A 21,997-nucleotide genomic window follows, 5' to 3' on the forward strand; every position below is an offset into this window, starting at 1 on the left:
TAAAGAAAGAATGAAGAGGGACCAAATGAAATATACATGCGCACGTTACCCATATATATATATATATATATATATATATATATATATATATATGTATAGATAGGCAGAGTGGCAAAAAGAAAGCGACGCTGACGTTTTACCTGTTCCGCGTAAGAAAGAGGATTTAATTGACAGGACATGATGCGGAAATAACGTTACAAAAACTCTCCGAGAGCTTCGTCCAACAGAATACCGCGCGAACGAGATTTCCTTTTAAAGCGCGAGCTCGAGAGAAAGAAGGTAAGAGAAGGTTAACGATTTGGCATCGAATCGAGCATTACAAAACTATACGGGCTCGTTTAGTTTTCTTCAACGGCCAATTTTTCTTTATCCTGGATCGGCGATCATCGTGGTACGTGGTTGTGATAAATTACGAGCGGTTGATCTTTATATCATCGGTCACCCGTTACACTTGCATTCTTACGAGTTGTACAAGTCCCAGTTTTCTTACTCTCACCCACAACAGTTTCGAGAGTAAATTCCAGAACGAACACACTTATGTACATAGATATATGTATACGTATACACGTTTTTGCTTTGCCTGTATACGTTGCCGACTCTATCCTATCCAATCTGTCTAGAATCATTTGGAACCGAACCTTACTATGTTCTGTGTATTTACATGTATATATATATACATGTAAATATGCTGTAATATATATGTATATATATGCGTGTAAGAGCTGTCCACGCATGCGTTCGCGTATTGCTCATAAAATACAGAATCGATTGATTATAACCGATGAGAAGCAAATGTCATCATTTTGCAAGAGCATAGTACGCAATATGACAGTTTACGATTGATACATGCTACTATAACATCTACCAAACTATATACTACTTTCACGTTTCTTCAAACATAATCATGCACGAAAAGTAGATACAAATACGTGATAACCTTTCATTTTTTTTTCTTTTTTTTTTTTTCCTTTCCTTTATAGTAAATCCATCATTTGTCATTTCAAAATTTATTTTCATAATAAATTTCTATTCATAAATTCAAACAGCTTCTCTTATATATAGTTATAATTATTATGATTTCATTTACTCTTGTCCATTTTAATATCGATATTCCATGGTTGATAACTTTATTCGTTCCCCGCATTAAGCAATAATCGTAACGATATAATGTTCATGGGACAAGAAGCCGAAGGAAAGAATAAAATAGATCGAAGAACCGTGCGACGTATATTCCTCGTCCAAAATATCAGATAACATCGGGATACAATTACCGTTAATCGCCGAGATACGGACTTTCACGCGAGTCGATCGCACAGTTTCAGTTCTTGCAACGTTATAGCGGAGCAGAAGGAATAGAACGCCCGATGGACGGATGAACGATCAAGCGGGCCAACGTATAACTGTGCACAAGATCTATATTTAATTTTCTTATTCTTTCATCCAGTCCATCGTCCCTTCAAAATTGAACCAAAATCTTTTTAATTCGTTAACTTTAACATGATTTTTAAGAAAGTAAACAATATCGTTCAACATTACTTTCTTTATAAGATTCTTCTTGCAAAGCAAACTATAATCGTAACGTTGATTGAGCGCCGTTAGTCTAGGAAAGAAAAAGCGAAAAAGAGAAAGAAAAATAGAAATAAAAGAAACACATCGGCTTTTGCTGCTGCTGCTGCTGCTGTTGCTGCTGCTGCTGCTGCTGCTCACTTTTACTTCAACCAGGAACGAACGGTACTCGATTAGATCGCCAGCCGTCTAGCCTGCCCATCGGGGAATGCTTTCGCAAGGCAGGATGTGTGCGAGATGCCGGAGGGGTCGATTCAATTGAAATTCAATTACAAAACTATTTTCGAGCTTGTCCTGGCCTGAATCAAACTAGCGGACTCGCAAGGACTCGAGATGGCCGAACTCTCATACGCGTTTGTATGTGGTTGTTAACTCATAGACAACTCTCTCGTATATCATCTATTTCTATTCGCACATATAGATGTGCGTGTAAACGTGTTACGAGAAAGGCGTTTGTGCACACGGAGAAAGTATATATTCACCGATTGTGAGTTAACCTTATGATCCACTCAAGCGAGAATTTGTGTTCCTAGCTTTACTTGGCGATATCTGAAAACCGCGACTTTCCACGGCCACGTGACGCGGATAAAATTAATCCCGCGAGATCTTAAAGATCTTGAAAGTGGAAAAGCCATCGAGGAGGAATTTTTATCAAGTTACATTTAGCATTGAGTATTCGACTCAAGATCACAAATCGAATCGATCGTAATTTTCCTTGTGAAGGGGTAAAATATCGATGTATTTTTCTTTATAATTTTCCTCCTACAATTATGTAATTTCTAACTGTACAACTTGCAACGATATCTCCCTTTCGATTAGACGGCCACGTGACCGGAGTTAAGATCAAAAACGAAACGAGATTCGAGATATCTCTTTCTCTCTCTCTCTCTCTCTCTCTCTCTCTCTCTCTCTCTCTCTCTCTATCTATCTATCTATCTATCTTTCTCGTTAGGGTCGGCTAGAAACGATTGAAAGTTGTCGCTGATTTTTTCCTCCATTAATTATATTCGCCGCCAAGGCCTTTTCACGCTATTGCATTCCAAGCAACGGCACGACCTGGCACGCACCGCACTTTTCTCCTTCGATCTCTCGAAGAAGGCGGGTCTCTCTCTCTCTCTCTTTCTGTATCTTTCTCTTTCTCTTTCTATCTCTTTCTTTCTTATTTTTGCACGCTCGACAAGTACCACCGAGACTTGTCAGTTGGGTCAGAACGCGGTCAAAACCGATTCAAACTCATTTTTCTTCTCGTTCGTTCAGCTCTCTCGCGCGATCACCTTGCACGAATATAATATACAGGCCATCGTTCGAACGAAAAACCAAATACACGTATGTACTTATACCTGCATATCTATCCGCGTGTTAAGTTCGAATCGCATGTAAACGAGTCGGTGTTTGCTTGATTGTTAACTCGATCTCGCTTTCCAAGTTTAATCCCTCGCCATTCTCTCAGTATCCTCTCCCGTTTCGGAAATGTGAAAGGTTTCATATCAAACAACTTTATGCATATTAATTTCGATGGTAGCCAGGTTATGTATCGATATCGCCGAGACAATTTTTATTACTTTCGTCGGAGGAGAAGTCGATCCTCGTTTCTTCAAAAACTTTTTATTACTTTGAAAATATATATATATATATATTTTTTTTTTGCTTTCGTTTGTCAATGTATAAAGAGCATAACGTTTGTAAAAATAATTTCCAAGGCTGTAGTACGAGATCGTTTAAATATTATTCGGTAAAACGCGAGAAGACTGAGAAAATAAGATAGAATATAGTTTCACACCTGTATTACTAACGGTATCGTTTTTTTTTCCTCCTTTTCTTCTTCTTTCTTTTTCTTTTTCTGTTTTTTTTTTCGAAGAGTATCTTCTCGTATTTACACAAATGTTGTAAGTTTCTGATTGTTCGCGCGTGAGTGGAAACACACAAATGTGGATGCCCCGATAATATCGAACTCGAATCTGCATTATACTTTTTGCGATAATATCGACAATTACTTGTTTTTCTTTTTTTTATTTTTTTGATTAATTTCTTCAACGGATTAGTTGATAAATACTTTTATATAATTTCGTTCGCGAAATGGAAGATATTTTCCATCCATTAGAGACACCAACACTGACACCCCACAGAATATTATATCCATGAAACGTGACACGTACCGTATATAGTCCGAAGCAACGTTTTAATTTCGAATTGCTCGACCGCGCAAAAGAGTTAGGTACACGGAAGACGTATAAAGCGTATAGAAAATTTTACTTACGCAATGACATAGCTCCCCGTTTTCTTTCTATCTCTCTCGTACACTTATTTTCTTTATTATCCGAAAGTATCTCATGTTACTACATGTGGTAAGAATAAGTAAAACTGTCAGAATCGATCTCTTTTACGATATTATCGCAATGTAATTAGAGTAGTTCGTCGAGCGGCACGAGAAGAGAATTATAAGAAGGAACGCGTATAATTTATCGTTGATGCGTAATAAGAGAAAAGAGCATGTATGAGAATGCTGACATATAACACTAATTTAGTTAAGTGATCAGTATTTCTTTGAGAAAGTAAATATCTTCTCGTAAGCCATGTCAAGATATATATATATATGTACATATATATATATATATATATATATATATATATATATTTATATTTATTGCTTTGAATTTATAAAAAATAAATGCGGGAGTGTCGTTTAAGGATACAATTTTTCTTTTCAATTTCAGGTGAAATTTCAAGCGAACAGAGGAATTGCGAGGATACGAAATAATGGCTGATTAATGGGGTTCTCGTGGACGAGTAAAAAGAAAAAAAAATGAGAGGAAAAAAAGAAAAAGAGAGAAAAAAAGGAAGGGAAGAAGAACACGATGTGGCCTCTCTACGGTAAAAATAATCCGCCCTCGCCTGGAGCGTAATTTCTCTTACCCAATTCAGGTCGACGATGTCGACTTCGAGACGAGAGAGGAGAGAAGCAGTGAGAGCGACCTGTGCAAGAAAGAAAGAGGAAGAGAGAGAGAGAGTGAGAGAGAGAGGGGAAGAGGAGGAGAGAAAGAGAAAAAGAGGGACGAGAAAGAGATTGGAGACGACAATCAGTAGAAGGGAAAAAGGATGGAAAAAGGAAAAAAGCTAAAAGGATGGGCGATTACTCAAACAGCACCGAACCTCTTCGTGAACGCATAAGTATATATGTATATGTATATCTTTATTTCGTAAGCAAACTCGATCCCATGGATATTCAATACACGAAACATACATAGGTACGGTTGCACGAATCGCTTCGAAGATTTACAGTTGCCCGTACTTATCGTTTGATTCTTTTACTTATTTTCGTGCTTCTCCACGGTTCCTTTCGATAAGATCCGTCATCGATTACCGCCGTTTTTCAATATGCTGACATATGAAATTGCAATTGACGATCGAATCCATCGATCGAAGGATACATGGATTATATGTATACGTATTCTTCGTTCCCTTCTTTCACTTTAGATATGTAAGTATGATACATAAGATCGTATCGGCTTACGAAATATCTCGATAATTCTTAATTGGCCGTATAACGATTATTAATTGAAAGTGATTTTCTAATTTTTACTCGGACGAGTTTCTTTTTCCTTTTTTATTTATATATTTACTTGTTTTTTCTTTTTCATTTTTTCCATTTTTTCTTTTTGTTCTTTTTTCCCTCTCATCGATCGTAAATAATTACATATCTGTTAGGATCATCGATATGGTCTTCTCTATAGACTTAATGCCGCGCTAAGTATCTCTCAATGATTATAAATCGAGCGTGAGCGAATGATGAGTTTGATGTAGAAATATTATACGTCGACGTGCATAAGGTGCGAGTAAAGGTTAGCGGGAGGAATCTTGTGTTAATATCGATGGAAAATGCATGATCGTTGATACTTGTATTAATCGAAGTTAATGGCACGAGATACAAATGTATGATTACGATAGATACGATTAAAGATCGATGAGCGATTTATTGTTGTAACAGTCGATTTAAACGCTTCGTTACTATCGATGATATTTTCTTATTGTTAATGAGACTTTGATTTCAGATTCTAAGCGTCTAGATTTACACGCGTACGAGCGCGTCTAATATCTCGTCCTTATGTTACCGATGTTCTTAAAACGCGTCGACGCGGCTACGAATACGATCCAGGGATCCTTTCATAGTTGTCGCCATGATTCAAAAAGAAAAAGAAAAAGAGATATGAAAAAAGAAAGAGAAAAAGAATAAAAGTCACATGTAAACGTAGATACTATGATTTCAGACTAAGCAGCGGTCGAATTGGTCTACGTGATTCTAGACACTAGACAGTACGAAGTAAGCATTACGTCTCTATCAGTTAGGAAACACCACGTCTACTCTAATTTCAAGATTAATTCTAATCCTAATACTTTCTGTCACCGTATCCTTCGTGACTGTTAATCCGACTATGTTTCTTAATGATTCGCCAAGTATTTTTCGATATTACAAAAGGATAGGTACAGTAAGTACTTACTTATCCTTGTATATTTATATTGGCAAATGTTTTTTTTTCTTTCTTATTTTTTTTCACAAAATCTTTATTATATTTATTAACAATTGGTTATTTCTTTCTCTTTTTCTTTTTTCCATTTCTAAGGATTTTTCGTTAGTTCGTTCCAACATCTTTTTAGAGATGTGAACGCCTGCACAAGACACGTGGTAGTGACGAATGATTCAAACTTCATTGGAGATTCGAGTATAATGTACTTGCTTACTTACGTACGAATAAATTTTCTTTGAATTAAACTATCGAAATGAAAGAATTATTTTCGTCCTACACGTAAAAATATATTTCATTAATAGCTTGTATTTTTGAGTTTGTTGAGATTAGATAAAAATTAGCATAATCGAATGAAATTAAATGAGGTGCATTGAGTTGTGTCTGTCATTCTTGAAGATATTTAATTAGAAAGGTCAGAAAGATATCTTTTATTTTTCTTCTATTATATAAATCGCGTTACGAGATACGCATGGATAATGGATGTTTACATCTTATACGATTAAGAGTGATATCTATGAAATATTTTTCATAGAAGAACTTTTATACGACAATTTCATTTCATTTCGGTTGTTCTTAACATTCACGATTCGTATCCGCTTATCTAATTTTCGCTACGACCGAGTCGTAACAAAACCGGTTGGTACCTTGATGCACCTGGGTGAGCATAATCGAATTATTTTAAACGTGACCTTTCTTTTATATTCGTCTTGGTAAAAATTAAATCGTTGTTTATCAAAAAATATGCCAGTATTTTTTTCTTCAACAATCAATGAAAGTATCATGCTGATAACGTTCAATCTTTTTTGCTTTCACAGAAATATAAGAAGATATTTATCTTTAATGCAAAAAATAAAAATTGAAGTGTTTTTCTTTTTTTTTTTTTTTTTTCCCTTAAGCTTCGAGTACTTACAGTGGGAGAGAAATTATTTTGATATAGCAAGAACAATGACGATGATAGCGGTGATAGAGAGGTAAAGAGACTAAAATTGTTTAACTCGAGATAGTGGTAAGTAGGTACCAATAGGACGATGACGGTGCTGACTTGTCGCTAACAGTTCACAGCCGGAATATCTACGGCCTTGTAGAGGAGAGCCGATCACTGGCTGCTCTACCACGCCCTGCTTTGGCATTCTCTACGATCACAAACGCATTCTACATGATCGCACGTATTTACACGCTGATCTCGAACAACACAGACGCAACTACCGTGAAAGTATTTTATCTTATTCGATATAATCTCGATTATGCGAATGCGATTTTAACCGGTTGCCGGTCGCGATTCGTTCGACTCGATTTTTTTCTCGGAACCGTTAAATGCGCGTTGATTCGGCTTCGCTAACTCACTCCGGATGTAGCTTCGAAAGAGAACGTGCTTCGTAAAAAAAAAAGAAAAAAAAAAAAGAAAAAAGAAAAGAAAAAGAAAGAAAGAAACTAAAGTAGCTATTTTTGTGTCAACTTTCTAATCAAATTGACATAGATTATAATTTAAATATTATAACGAGATGAGATTTTTTAATAATGATCGACAAAATTAACGTAGAAATATTAAATTCGATATAATCAAATTTGGTCTAACGGACATTCTTATTTTTATTGCCTTTTGTATAAGATATATAAGATATAAATGTTTAATTAAAAAATAATCGCTGAACGATTTCTTGGAAATCATTTAAATGGTAAAGAGTTATACATGGATTACTAATAAGATTACAACTGGGTGTCACGGATTTACAAGGTATTCTTTAATTTCTTAACATCAATTGTATTTGCATATTGCTACAACAGATAGAAAAGATGTAGTATGTTCGAACTTCATTGAAATCGTGTCAGACGTTTAGAAAGCTCGCAATTAGCGTGTCGAAGTAAATGCAAGAACTCCTTATTATTTTCATCGCCTAATCGAACGATCCTTGCAAGGACGAAGTTTCATTTTCTTCTGAAAAAAAAAAAAAAAAAAAAAAAAAAACAGAAAAAAAGAACACGTTTGACTGTTGATTCTTGAGTTTTCTTTCGTGATAAAGTTTACCTGCTAATCGTCTTGAAAGCACGTTGACGTTGGTTCTATTCACCGTGAACGATTATACCGCATAATTAATTGCGTTCTACGTTTACCGTCACGGTCTACCTACGTCATTGCCCGTTTCCGAGTTCATTTTATACAAAGTCAGCCGATCGATCGATTGATCGATCGATCGATCGCTTCATACCGTATTAATAATACCGTATAAAAGCTACATTAACATCTTTTGACGGAGGTATAATACTGTAAATTCAATTTTTAATTATCAAATAAATAGATGTACACAGCAGGACTCTTGTCATTTCGATCGATCATTATTACGCGTTAGAGAGTGAAAAGGAAACGAAGAAGAAAAAAAGAAAAAAAAGAAAAAGAGAAATAAAAAGAATAAGATAGTATCGATAGGTGTCGAAAGATCACGAGGACGGCTGTCGAAAATCAATCGCGGAGCTCCAGTTTCTCGATTCTTTGGCGTTGCGAAGTTTCGTGGAGATCCGTGATTTCGTTCGCTTGAAACTCGATCGGCCGGCATGGATCGGCGTCTCCGCTTTTTGTTGTCCTTTCACGTAATGCCGCGTTCATAGCGCATAAACACACAACACTCAGACACAACGACGACGACGACGACGACGACGACGACGACGACGACGACGGCGACGGCGACGGCGACGGCGATGGCGACGGCAATAGCAACGACGTCTCGAACGTGCTCTCGCTTAGAGATAAACTCGTGACTACATATACTAGAATGGTAGGCGTTCTCCAGTCGATGATCTATTTTTGTTATGCTGATTCAATAAACGAATATCCACAAATAGTGTACTCACCGCGCTATTTTCAAATTATCTTTGAATTTCAAATGATGCTAATGGCATTCCTACCATATTCCACCATATACGCATGCGACTAATTACACATCTAAAGTGATGAATTAATAGCTACTTTGCAAAACACATGATATGTTTATTCGATATTTTTTTATTAATCAACGGTAAATAATTTGTAATATAAATGATCAGTAAGTATGTATGTATGTATGAATATTTTAGCCAATATAAATAATTAATTGTCAGAGTTGCGCGCTAGGTTGCATCCGAATTGCATCATTTATATTATATACTGACATTTTATTACAAATTACTGATCATTTATTTAAAATAAATATCATAATATATCCTTGAAAAATGTACGATGAGTTAGGGATGATCTCGCGGGGCATTTAATAAACGAACAAATATCTATGGTATAATGCCTATCTGAATGTTTAAATAATTATTGATTCTGCTTGGCTAGGATTAATAACGTAGATAATCGTCGGACATTTCCAAGTATCACATTTAACTTGCGGTCATGCGAGCGACGGTATGAACCTAGCATAATAGCGGTGGTATTTACGACAGCTAACAAGTGGCGTGGGCGCTATTAGATACTGGATCGTGCCAGGGAATGACGTTATCAGTAAATCCAGATCATTATCAGGAATCATTCGAGATACTGCTATAAACTATGTATCGGTATATAATTCCTAAAAATTTTTCAATTCTTCCATAACTAACTATGAATTATTGACAATTATTTATTATTTAATAATGGATCGATTGAAATTGGATCGAACGCGAATGATCATTTCCAATAATGATTTCAATTAGTAACTTTCATACAGAACATTATTCATATTGGAATTGAAATTAACCATCGAAGTCAATAATCGAATATAATGGAATGATCGATTCAAACGTTGGACAGATCGAGATTTCGTATCGTTCGTGCGAATCGATCGCAGATTCTTTTCTTATAATTTGAATCGTCGAAGAAAACGGTGGATGTTAAGGATCGGACATATGGACGTCCTCGAAGGTAAGACATCCGGGTCCATGGCCCAGTTTCATGCACGCGTGTGTTTCGTATCAAGCATGTCCTGTCCCCTTCTCCGCGTCCACCAGCATGCGTGCGCTCCCTCGCACTTTCCCGCGTTTGTTGTTTCACCGCAGGTACTGACGTCAAAACGAGGCCAATTTACGGACAATCTCTTTTTTCCTATGTCTGCGCATGTCTGCGCGCGCGCGCGCGTATGTGTGTGTGTGTGTGTGTGTGTGTGTGTGTGTGCGTATGTTATTGCTCCACGTCGGGAAACAGCTAATTATTATTGTCGAAGATTTTATGATGCCGTCCGTTCTATTATTCTTATCTTATTTAGATTTCGTTAATCAAAATAATAAACAACAAAAAAATTAAAATTCAAAAAAATCTACTATATCGTCACTTGATATTGTAGAATGGAAACGTTGAGATTTACTAATCGTCGTTTAATCAATATTATACACCATTAAAAATTATATTATATAATTTTGATTTGATAATTTTCAGTGCGTTTTTCTAAATAATAGTTTTTTCATGCTATCTAATCTAGCTATCTATCTAAATATTATTAGCAATGTGTAATTTAGATATAACATATTTAAGTATAATTAAAATGAAAATATTTTGAAAATACACTTTGAATTATCCGGCCATTAGTACAGTGGTACTTACGTTACATGATTTAGATTGATATAGATTGCAAATAAAACCGTATATATCCACTAGATCTCATCACGTAGAGATAGCTACATATGGAGATTCACGGGCTAAGATAATATACTAATTAATCGCATTTAATGAACTTTCATTCGATCCGGTCAAAATCAATCGAGAATAGAAGAATTGCGACTTTGTCCTAAACTATTTACGAGGAAAAGTATAAATTCTTTATAAAATATTTTCTTTTTTTTTGTTTTTGTTTTTTTAATGTGCATCACAATTATTTCAACATAAATTTAATTGACATAAATTTTGCATGTAATTTATATATCTCAGGAATGTATAATCTACATGTTACTTATATTATAAATATATTATAATGTAAAATTGACTCCACGCATATTAACATAAATTTTAATATTATGTTTAATACGATTAAATTTATTATAATTAATATATTTTACATTATTTATAAATCTAAAATTAGAGATTTGAAATTTAAATAAGGTAATTAAAAATATGGGAAATGTATAAATCTGTCTTGATTTCTAAGCGGCATTTTACTTTCTACTATGTACATAATAATAAATTTACTATAATGTTAAATAGAAATGGTGATAAAGTTGGAATTAAAATGTCTAATAAAATTATATAACTATCTTAAAGTAATTTGATCGATGTTCTCGGTAGATCTACACTCATTAAAATATTTTATAGGAATAAAAATCTTTTAACTATCCTTAAGATAGTATGAACGTTCAATAGCTTTTGTCTCCTTTCCTATCGACAAATTTCCTAGACATTTACAGCTCGATAATTATTTATATACTGAATGCTATCTATTTTCCTCCATTAAGTCTCACTATATATACTTAAAAAGAGATAGACTTACGTTTATGATATAGAACGATTATGAATGAGAAAACAACCAAGCGAACAGGTACATACATATTTTCAATGTATTATTATTATCATCATCGAAGTATTATGTTTATAATATTGAGTTTTTCCAATTCATTAAATTCTTAGAAATCTGAAAAATATCAAATCAATATTACCAGAGAATAAATTTAATTGTAGTTATATATCTGTAAATATGAATATATATATATACGTATGTGTAGGTATAAAAAGTCGGATATAATACGAAATATGATCGATCATGTTTAATTAATGAAAAATTATTATCTGAAGCATCGTTAATAAGAGAGAGAGAGAGAGAGAGAGAGAGAGAGAGATCGATTTCATAAAAATAATATGAGAAATTTTTAGAAAAGATATTTCACAATGACCTTTTGTCTGGCTTCAAGAAGTCACGACTTCCTCATAAAAATCGCATGTTATTGATTAATATATAGGTAGAAGGTATACGTTAGAAAAAATATGCTAATTACCTGGAATTGATAAGAATGATACGAAGTCGAACTGTTGTCTCTACCGGATAAAATGGCATTGCGTTCGAAGGCAAGAATAGCTGAGATAGTTCACATCACGAGTCACCTTCGATATATTACTCGGTACAATTCCTAAAACTTCGACGACACATTTTCATTATGAATTATGAAGAAATAATTAAAAAATTCCAGAATCAATACTTTCCGAGATATAACAATAACAATATGAATTATTTAGAAAACATAAAATATAAAGTCAATGACACTGTCTGTATATCGTCAATGTCAGTATACTGTCTATACCGTAAAAAGTATTGCACAGAATTTTTACGAATTATTTATAACTTTCAGACATCGTGAACATTTTATAAAATATATTTTTATTTATCTTGAATAAATCGAAGGAGCTTCGTGCCATTCCTTTCTCCTCTTCCTGCACCTCTTTCCCGAACAAAAAAGCTTGACCCAATCCATATACGAAGAAATGAATTATTAAAATTAATCATCATCACTCGTACAAATATGATGTTGTGTTTTCACTTAAACAATTAAACGTTTACACATCTAAAGCTACGCGTTTTATTTACTACATATAAATAAATATATGTACTAAAGTATGCTCTATTATATATATAATGTCTGAAAATTTACATATAATTCGATATCACTTATTCATGATACCTATTATTTGTGGTACTTTTTAAATATTTTTTCCCGTATTCTCCATTAAAATTTTCCCACGGAAATCACTTTTGCACAAAGTTATGAGAATCTAACTCATTACTCGTCAATCAATATATTAATCTTTTATTATTTGAAGTAGTATATATAATTAAATATACATAATTAAAAGTAGTAGATTCCATTAACCATTTTAATTAATCAATATCACAACAATCGCTTATTATTTTTTTAATCGAAGGTTACTGAAATAGATTACCGTAACACATACTATACTATTGGCACACGTATGTACTTACATATGAATGTATGTACTTACATATTCATTATCGTTGATACATCATGAATCAAAGTATATACATATATATATATATAATTATTAAATTGAATAATCAAAGAATTGATCTCTATTTTTTGTGTATTTGTCTTGTAAACATTCTGATATAATAATAATTTCTAAAATTTCTATCTACGAGTATTGAATAATATATAATTAATAAATGACTCGGTAATAGTTGGTAATCACCGGAAATGTTTGACCGGTCATTAGAAGAAGAAGTTTAAACGGCGAATACACGAGAACAGAATAATTTTAAATATGGTGAGAGAAAAAAAAGCCTAAAACTATGATCTATTAAACATTACATATTTGGATACTGTCGATCTAAATAAATTCCGAGGAGAATTATTGACCCACTAATCTATATAATTTCTTAGAAAATAATTGTTTACGATAAAAGAAATATCTCTCTCGTTTGCTTCCACAAAATATTGAAGACATGCATGCTCGCGAGTTCGACAAAAACTTATCTCTTTCGATCTATGATTTTTTTTACACGTACATCTACATACACATCGATAAATTCTTGGAAAAATCTAGATTTCTTATTTCAATAGAGATTTATAGGCATTCTATTTTATTCTATTCGAACAGAGAGGTACAAACATGCGAGACACACGAAAAATGAACAATAGTTTTCCTGTTCAGTCATCGTACGATTATCTCAAATTAAATTTGAACGAAACGATCGAATTGTTACAAGTGTAAGACTCTTACTTAAATGGTTTATAATATTTGCTTAAATATATATATATATATATATATATATATATATATATATATATGTATATTAATATATTAAAGAATGATTCAAAATTATTAAAAAAATAGAATTTGAATTTGAAGAATGACATACAATTTGAACTTTGTTACTATTTAAGAGATTTAAAATTGTTGTCATTCCTCTTAGTGCGATAGCTCAAAATAAGTAAATATATGACAAAAATCTATCCTCTTTGAGAACAAAATTAGCTTATCTTGAAGTTTTCCGATAAAATCACTTTATTTTATGATAACCCTAGTGGATACCTTTTGTTGGGAATTCTCTAGGATATTTTCGAGAAAGATAATTTACTTTTTTTTAAAGCTTCAGTATAATGTAAATTTAATTGATATTTAAAGAAAAAAATATATATATTTATGAAAATAGATATACTTGAAAAACTATATAATACCAAAACGAAACTATAAGATAATTGTAGATTTTTGTAAAACAATAAAAAATATATTGTCTGACTGAAATGACCTATGATTAAGGACCCAAGTAAAAAAAAAAAAGAAAGTTTTAAAAATGACAAAAAAAAGTTTTATGTTTGCATAAAACTTCTTAATGAGACCATAAATTCAAAAATCATAAATCATAAATTGAAAAATGTTACATCCTTCCAACTATTCTTTGTGAAACCATATGTCATCAAATCCAGTCCTTTTGTTTTAATTTGCTTCGGTTCCTATACCTGACATATTCAACGTTACTTACTTTTTCTCTTAAAATTTTCTCCAGACCCTTGGACCATATACCTGATAAACTTTACAAAGACGAATAATAGAGCAAATATTTACGTTTTGGATTTGTTTGAATTTTAAACATGTTTTATTACTTCTGCAATTTGAAACGTCTCCTACATTTTCTAATTCGTTGAACTATACCAGATGACGTACTAGAGATTAGATTAATTTTGTTTAGAAATGGCTAAATAAGCGAGCGTATCTATCTTCTTTGTATCTTCTTCAGTTACATGAAGCATATATTGTTTCGTGCTTTGTCATTAAAAATAATTAACACAAAGAATAAAAATCTATAATCTCCGTAGGCAGCCGTACTTACAAAAGTATTGTTTATATGTTTTGTTAATAATTATCAGTTCTATAATTTAAAATATCTGAAAATTGGATTATATCTATAAAAAAAATTCATCAGATCAATTTACATATTTTTGCCGATCTCCGTTTACATTAGAAAATTTGTATATGACTGAACTAGGATCGGTGAGTGAACTGTGACTGAACGGAAATGTATGTATGCATACATTTAAATTATATACAATAATATTAAAATCATTGTTGCTAAAGAATCCTAACGGAAACTAAATTGAAATGTATGAATCAACTTTTGTGCTATTTAAATATTATATAGACAAGGTGTGTCATCTCGCAATAACCCACAGATTTATTTGAAAATTCCTTTATCCAAAATCGAATTAATAAATTAACTCGAAATCAATAATGTAAAAAGGAAATTCGAAAGATTTACACGAAGGAAACATTATGACGTCAGTATAAATTTAGAACGATCATTTTCCCAAGAGTTTGTTATTTTATTTCTTAATGACTTCTACTTTCGAAGAATAATTTTGATGCATCGTGAAACATTAACTTTAACGTTTAATTATTGGTAAGTCATATCTCAAAGCCACGTATTAATTGGTAGTGAACGAGCGTCTCCAGGAAAAGGATATCCGGATAACTTACCGCTAGTTATCTCTTCATTTATACAAGTTTTATTCCAGTTCTTCTTACATCAAAAAAAAAAAAAAAAATAAAAAAACGGAGGAAGAAGAAAAAAGAATGAAAAAAAAAAAAGATAAAAGAAAACAAAAATACGATGCCACGATTAACGACTATTAATAATCTAAAAATGATTTTCACAGGTATCCTGGCATAACTATGAAAGGGTCGGCCATCACGAATCAGAATTGAAGAGAGAACAACCTCTTACCGCGCGGTCATTTACCTTCCGCATAACCGTACGTTGAGACCGGTCCGAAACAAATGACTACCCTGTGATTCGTTAAGTATCGGTAGGTACCTATATATATATATATATATATATATATATATATATTATGTATAAATCTTGTCGATCATTCTTTCAAATTGTTGCATATATTTCGTATGCATTTGTTTATTTAAATTTTTCAAATTTTCATCGAAAATAGAGAGAAAAAGAAAGAGAGAGAGAGAGAGAGATCGCGAATACATGATAAAAAGAAAAGTAAATAATGTAAATTAAACTAATATTTTCTTTTGAAGAAACGATTAATATCAATGTTACAATTACTCTTTAGAACGATTTCATTCAGGTAAAATCAAAGTTTCTCGAGGAAAGACAATTAGATATATATGAAAGTATAAAGCGTTAATTAGTTAGCCTGGGAAGATTTAAAATCATGACCGGAAATTGGAAAGGAAGAAGAAATGGAGTTTGGAATGATAAAAGAAAGTCAGTCGCAGCATAATCGAGCCTTCGGTAAGTAAGTAAGTAAGTACGAACGTCGATCCCGTTTCTCGGCTGAGATCTTGACCGATTCAAAAGGAAAGCGATCGAGCGCGCACACCTGCACACGTGCATGCGCACGTGCGCTTGCGCTCGAACACTTTCCGATGCCATGCTCTGATCGACTACCAAGCCAATTTCTTCGTTTCTAGAAGTGAAAGAAAGAGAGAAAGAGAGAGAGAGAGAGAGAGAGAGAGAGAGAGAGAGAGAGTGAGTGAGAGAGAGAGAGAGAGAAAGAGAGGAGAAAAAAGGACGATGATCGTTGGAGAGTGGTTAACGTTGAAGAAAAAGAAAGAGAGAGAGAGAGAGAGAGAGAGAGAGAGAGAGAGAGAGAGAGAGAGAGAAAAGAATAAAAAAGAAAAGAAGAAAAGAGAATCATGGACGGACGTGAAAGTGAAAAGCCCAGTCTGGAGCCTGCTCGATAATTAGCACGCTCACCTCGGAATGTGTCGGGATAGCCTGGTGACATTAATAGAATCATAAATAATGGCATACGTTTATAAACGCACCCGTAACAAATCTTTCCATTTTTGTCCCAAGGCTCGACAAAGTTTGTTTTATTCATTCGATTTCAATCGCATACGTATCGTGAGAATTCGATTCATTTGTCTTTTTTCTCTTACTTTTTTTTTGTGTGTGTTCCTTTTTTTTTCTTTTCTTTCTTTTTCTTTTTTGTTTACACGCAAATATGTGATAAACTTAAGCTTCCACAGTTTTTGTTACGAGAGATATATATTCTTTGATTGTTCTTTTTGCTTTTTTTTTCTTTTTCTTTTTTTTTTTTTTTTTTTTTGAAGATATAATTTAAATACGTACTCTTTTCTTTTGCAGAAAACGCTTCGATATTGCTTTACCGTATCATTCGTTTCTCTCTCTTTCTCTTTCTTTTTTTTCCTTTCCCTTTTTATCATTTACAGATTGGATCGCAAAATGGACGATATCGTTAATATAAATAACAAAATCAGTTTCGAGATATAATTTCACCAGGTTGATTGATTTTCTTTCGTGTTTACCGATTGCGGTATGCGTGCCAATGAAACGAGAATAATCCTTTGCATAAACGAAACGATTACTGTGTATGCGCAGTACAGTGGTATAATATTTATTAATATTTAATCAGTCGTTTATTTTTGTCATTTTTATTTTAATATTACGGAGCCGCTAATGTAGAAATAAATATAAAATAAAGTTTCGACGGATATAAATCGTAAACTCCTAACCAAATGCTGTTCAATAATGTAAACAAATAGAAGCACGCGGAAACGACTTTGATAATTTTCGAATCAGTTGTCTTTTGGATCCCGACGAGTAAACATCATAGCTCTCTTGTTCCGTCCAAGTAAGTTTCAATAATTTATACGTATGTATTTTCGATTATTCTATATACCTATAATGTATGTGTCTGATATAATTTATTAATACGATCTATCAATGCGTCTCATCGATATGAAATAATTTTTATTCGAAATATCTCGTTAAGGGGATGTAAATTTCAAACTCTAATCTGTAGTCTACGTATTGTACGTATATATAGAATCGTAGGCTGTCAATACTATTATTACGTTTTATACCGTTTGATTTTACAAATGCAAACGAATTACTCACAACTTTTTAGTATGTCCATGTGGAACGCAGCGGTACCAATCTTTGATCGTACCTTACCTATCGTACATGACTTTCTATTCCTCGGACGTGATACTTTTCTACATTGTGAAGCTCTCCCATGATCACGCGATTATATTATAATGACGTTTGTGCGAATAGTCGGAAAGGTTTCGTTTTGTATATAACGAATGTTAATTGATTAATATATGTTACTGTTTCAGTTCAACTATGTAACGCACTTTTAAGGGTATAATATAAGAACTAAGAAGATACGAGGAATGAATGAGCGAAGACTAGAACGTGGGACAAGGTCGCGAGAGTGAAAAATCACGGTGAAAAAGAAAAGAGATAAAAAAGAAAAAAAAAAAGAAAAATAAGATAAAACAAGAAAAAAGGGAATATCTCAGAGAGGAAACAATGCTTCGTCCTATCGACGTTTCGATCGGCGCTCCTCATACATCAGGTAAGTAAGTACGTTGTAACCGTGCTGTGGTATCGACGAATATTATGCAGATGCACGGTGACGTGCTCGTAGAATGTTAGAATGCAGAAAAGAGGTGTGTATCGGCGCGTTAACGTTTTGAGTTGAAATTCTTGCCGAGTCAACCCGGTGCTCGAAGCGCTATCCCGATTACTTACACTCTACACCTTCCTTGATCTCTGACGTCGCTTAAAACGTCGTAAAATATCTTACGTGTTCGCTTTAACGGTTCTTACGTGTGAGACAGGTTCATAATGAAATCACAAATGATTTCATGCAATAATTTCATGATCCGTTGCGTCACAGTAAATGGTACATCTTTTTCGAATCTTTTGAATATGTATATCTTGTTAGCTCGTTGGAATAACAAAACGCGAATAATATCTGTTCTTTTTTTTTTGTTTTTTTTTGAGCGAACGACAAAAATAAATTTTAAAGCCAGATTTAAAAATACTGAAAGTAGTTTTATTAAGCGATCGATTGTAATCTCGATAAGATAACAGCACACTTGGGTTTTTTCGCAAGGTTTTATTCACAAATAATTGCAGTAGCCGTATTGCGATAAAACGAAACCGCGGCGGCATTGAGTCTCATCCGCGGTGTATTATTTTTGAGAAACGTAAACTCTGCATTTTATGAGCAAAGTAGCACAAGGACACGTTACATCCGGTTATTACGCGCGTTTTTGAATTAATTAAATGCCAACTAAGCAAATTTATATCGAGATCGTATGTAAATCGTACCGTGCAATCGACATTAGCAGATACACCAACGCATGTTTATATGTTTGTACAACGATCGAATGAATTTTGTGTGCGGCTAACGATTTCAACTTCGTTAAGTCGACCAAACGGCCTTGTATTTCCTTTAAAAATCAACCAATTTATTTTCTGTCGATCGATGAATTCCCAATCAAGTATTATATTATATCTATGTATTTTTTAACGCATAACTTATCAATCTTTGACCTTGTTATTTATCAGTGCTCTAATAGTATCGTCGATCGATATCATGAACTTTATTCGCCTAAAAAAAAAAATAATCGTCAAACCTACATTATCTATATTGCGATGGGATGACCGATTCTCGTGTTATCAACATTATCTCGCTCATTGAAGAGGGTTCCAAAAATTTCGAAAGAATCGTTTCGTTAGTCGATCATTAAGAAAAAGTATATATATATATATATATAAAAGTAGAAAAGTGGTATTATGGAATCTACGATAGCATTATCTACTTTCTGTTTTCTTTAAAATACATTAGAAAATAATTAAATTAGAAAATAAGTAAATAATTAATGCATTTATTCGATATTGTTCTAGAGAGAACAATACCATTTTTTTTTTCTAAATCCATGAGTTACGGTATTAACGACGTTGATCGATCCTTTTCTCGTGAAACATTTCTCGCAAATATATTTGTCAATAAATGTGTAGCGGTGTCCACTGCCCACGAGGAGTGTGCACTATGCGTCGACTAAGCGAAAGTTCCAAGTGGAAGGCGGGAGGTTTGACATTTTCGAACAATAGATCGAAGAAAAGTGCAACATTGAACTAAGGCGGAGAATAAGAAGAAGAAGAAGAAGAAGAAGAAGAAGAAGTAGCAAGATCGAGATCGAATAGAGACGTAATTTTTTTCGAACGACTTCATCTATCAATTTTTCTTTTTTTTCTTTATTTATTAACGACGATCGATAAATGGATGCAAATAACTAACATTTAGTTAGAAGATAGTAAATCAGACGTGGGACGTTTGAGTTTAAAAAAAGATTCATTCTTTCACCATCGCCATTGGTAGGAGAGATTATTACAAGCATAATCGACATTCGTTCGTTCTGATGTAACCGCCGCATTGTTTCTATAACAACGAAACGCATCTAGTCGTTTGCCGTTACCCGTCTCTCCCGCCCATCGACCCAGTAAACAGTCGCGAAAAAAGAACAAAACAAAAAAAAAAAGGAAAGAAAAAAATATGCACTTTTAAATATTTAGACCGGCGAGTTTTGCAACGTTCCTTCCTACGTTCGATATTATCGATTCTGTTTATGAAGCAGAACGACTTGCGCGAGGCGAATTCTTTCTTTCTTTTTTTTTTTTTTCTATCTTCTTTTCCTTTTTCCGTATTTTTGTTTTTGTTTTCTTTTTTTTTTTTTTATTTTGTATTTTCTTTTTATTTGTTTTTTCTTTTCCTTCGAACGAGTTCGGAAAGTATGCGCGATTCGACTTTATTCCACTTTCGCACCTTCGATCGTTTAAGAATCGAGAGCCAAAGTATTTGATAAGTCACGAATCCGGCCTTTCACTCTGCCCGGAGGATCGACTGTACTTCGTTGAAACAGGATTCCGCGCTTTAATTTTCATTCCATCTTCTATTATTTTTCCTTTTCTATTAAACGTAGTTTTCGCGTAATTTTCTCTCTCTCTCTCTCTCTCTCTCTCTTTTCTCTTTTGTTTTTTTTTTTTTCATATATTTGATATTTTTTTTTCCCAACATATGGTATATCGCGAATATCGGCAAAATCGATATGAGAAACGGAGAAATACAAAAAAGAAGGTGAAATTAAAATCAGACATTCGTTCGAACGTTATCGACATTTTCAATTAGTACGCCTAGGAAAGAATTTTAAACGATTGCATCGTTAACGATCATTTCGATAGTTTCATCAACATGTTTCGACCTTGGAACGACGATATTTGAATCGAAAAGAGATGAAAGAGAATAAAGTATCCTTTGGCATCGGTTTACTCTAAGCTAGCCAGGCTCATCGTACTCGTTCTCGATCCTCTTATTGGCTCCGTCCTTTCTACGACGACAAACGGTACCACCGACATTTACGAGAGCCACGTAATGACACGGTTCGTAGTTGACTCCTAAAGCGAACCGACAATAAGTCGCGACTCTGATACCACACTCTGAGACCAAGATGAGGTCAAGACTGCCCTCTTTCTATAAGACCTTGGCGAACGTCCAGTCTTACGCATAGCTAATCCACCTTACTCTATGTTATGCTCACTCTCACCTTCTGTTTCTTCCATCTCACCCACATAAACTCCTTTCTTATTTCTTCTCTCTCTTTCTCTCTCTCTTTCTCTCTCTCTCTCTCTCTCTCTCTCTCTCTTTTTTCTTCTTTTTTTTTTCTTTTTTTAGCCGACTCCGCTCGACAGCCTTACGATTTCTCTTCCTTCGTGATCTATCGTTCGTCATTAAATCAACAATAAATTATGCGCCAATTCGTAGGCTCTTTTTTTTAATTTCTAAATATAATACTCGACAGAGTATTATAAACCTACTTTTTTTTCTTTTTTTTCTGTTTTTTTTTTTTTTCTTTTTTTTTCGCATAATATTTCTAATAATCTAAATATTTTCAAATAATGATTAGAGAATGAGAAGTCGTCATTAATCGGACTCGAAAGCTCTTTACTAATCTCGTGTAAGATCCCGAATACCTTAGAACTCCGCAACTCCGGTAATTTTGTTACAGGTTCGACGAACTTTTTTCAACTTTCCCTCTGTTGGAAGGCCGTGAGCACGGATTTCGTTTGGAAAGCGAGCCGACGAACGATCGAACTCACGGAATTCACGAGTTCTCC

At 33.5% G+C, this 21,997-nt stretch overlaps 1 long non-coding RNA gene across 1 annotated transcript; it reads left to right on the plus strand.

Moving 5' to 3' along the window:
• Nucleotides 1–2,758: 2,758 nt before the first annotated feature.
• Nucleotides 2,759–21,979, plus strand: LOC146873352 (uncharacterized). The gene is made up of 6 exons (XR_014981960.1): nt 2,759–2,892; nt 4,281–4,734; nt 15,696–15,845; nt 16,113–16,294; nt 18,148–18,389; nt 21,889–21,979. It is a non-coding gene; the product is annotated as an uncharacterized LOC146873352 (long non-coding RNA).
• The last annotated feature ends 18 nt before the right edge of the window (nt 21,980–21,997 follow it).

The sequence above is a fragment of the Vespa mandarinia genome, chromosome 1 (assembly GCF_050613455.1).
Source record: "Vespa mandarinia isolate Hongniang chromosome 1, ASM5061345v1, whole genome shotgun sequence".
Taxonomy (NCBI): domain Eukaryota; kingdom Metazoa; phylum Arthropoda; class Insecta; order Hymenoptera; family Vespidae; genus Vespa; species Vespa mandarinia.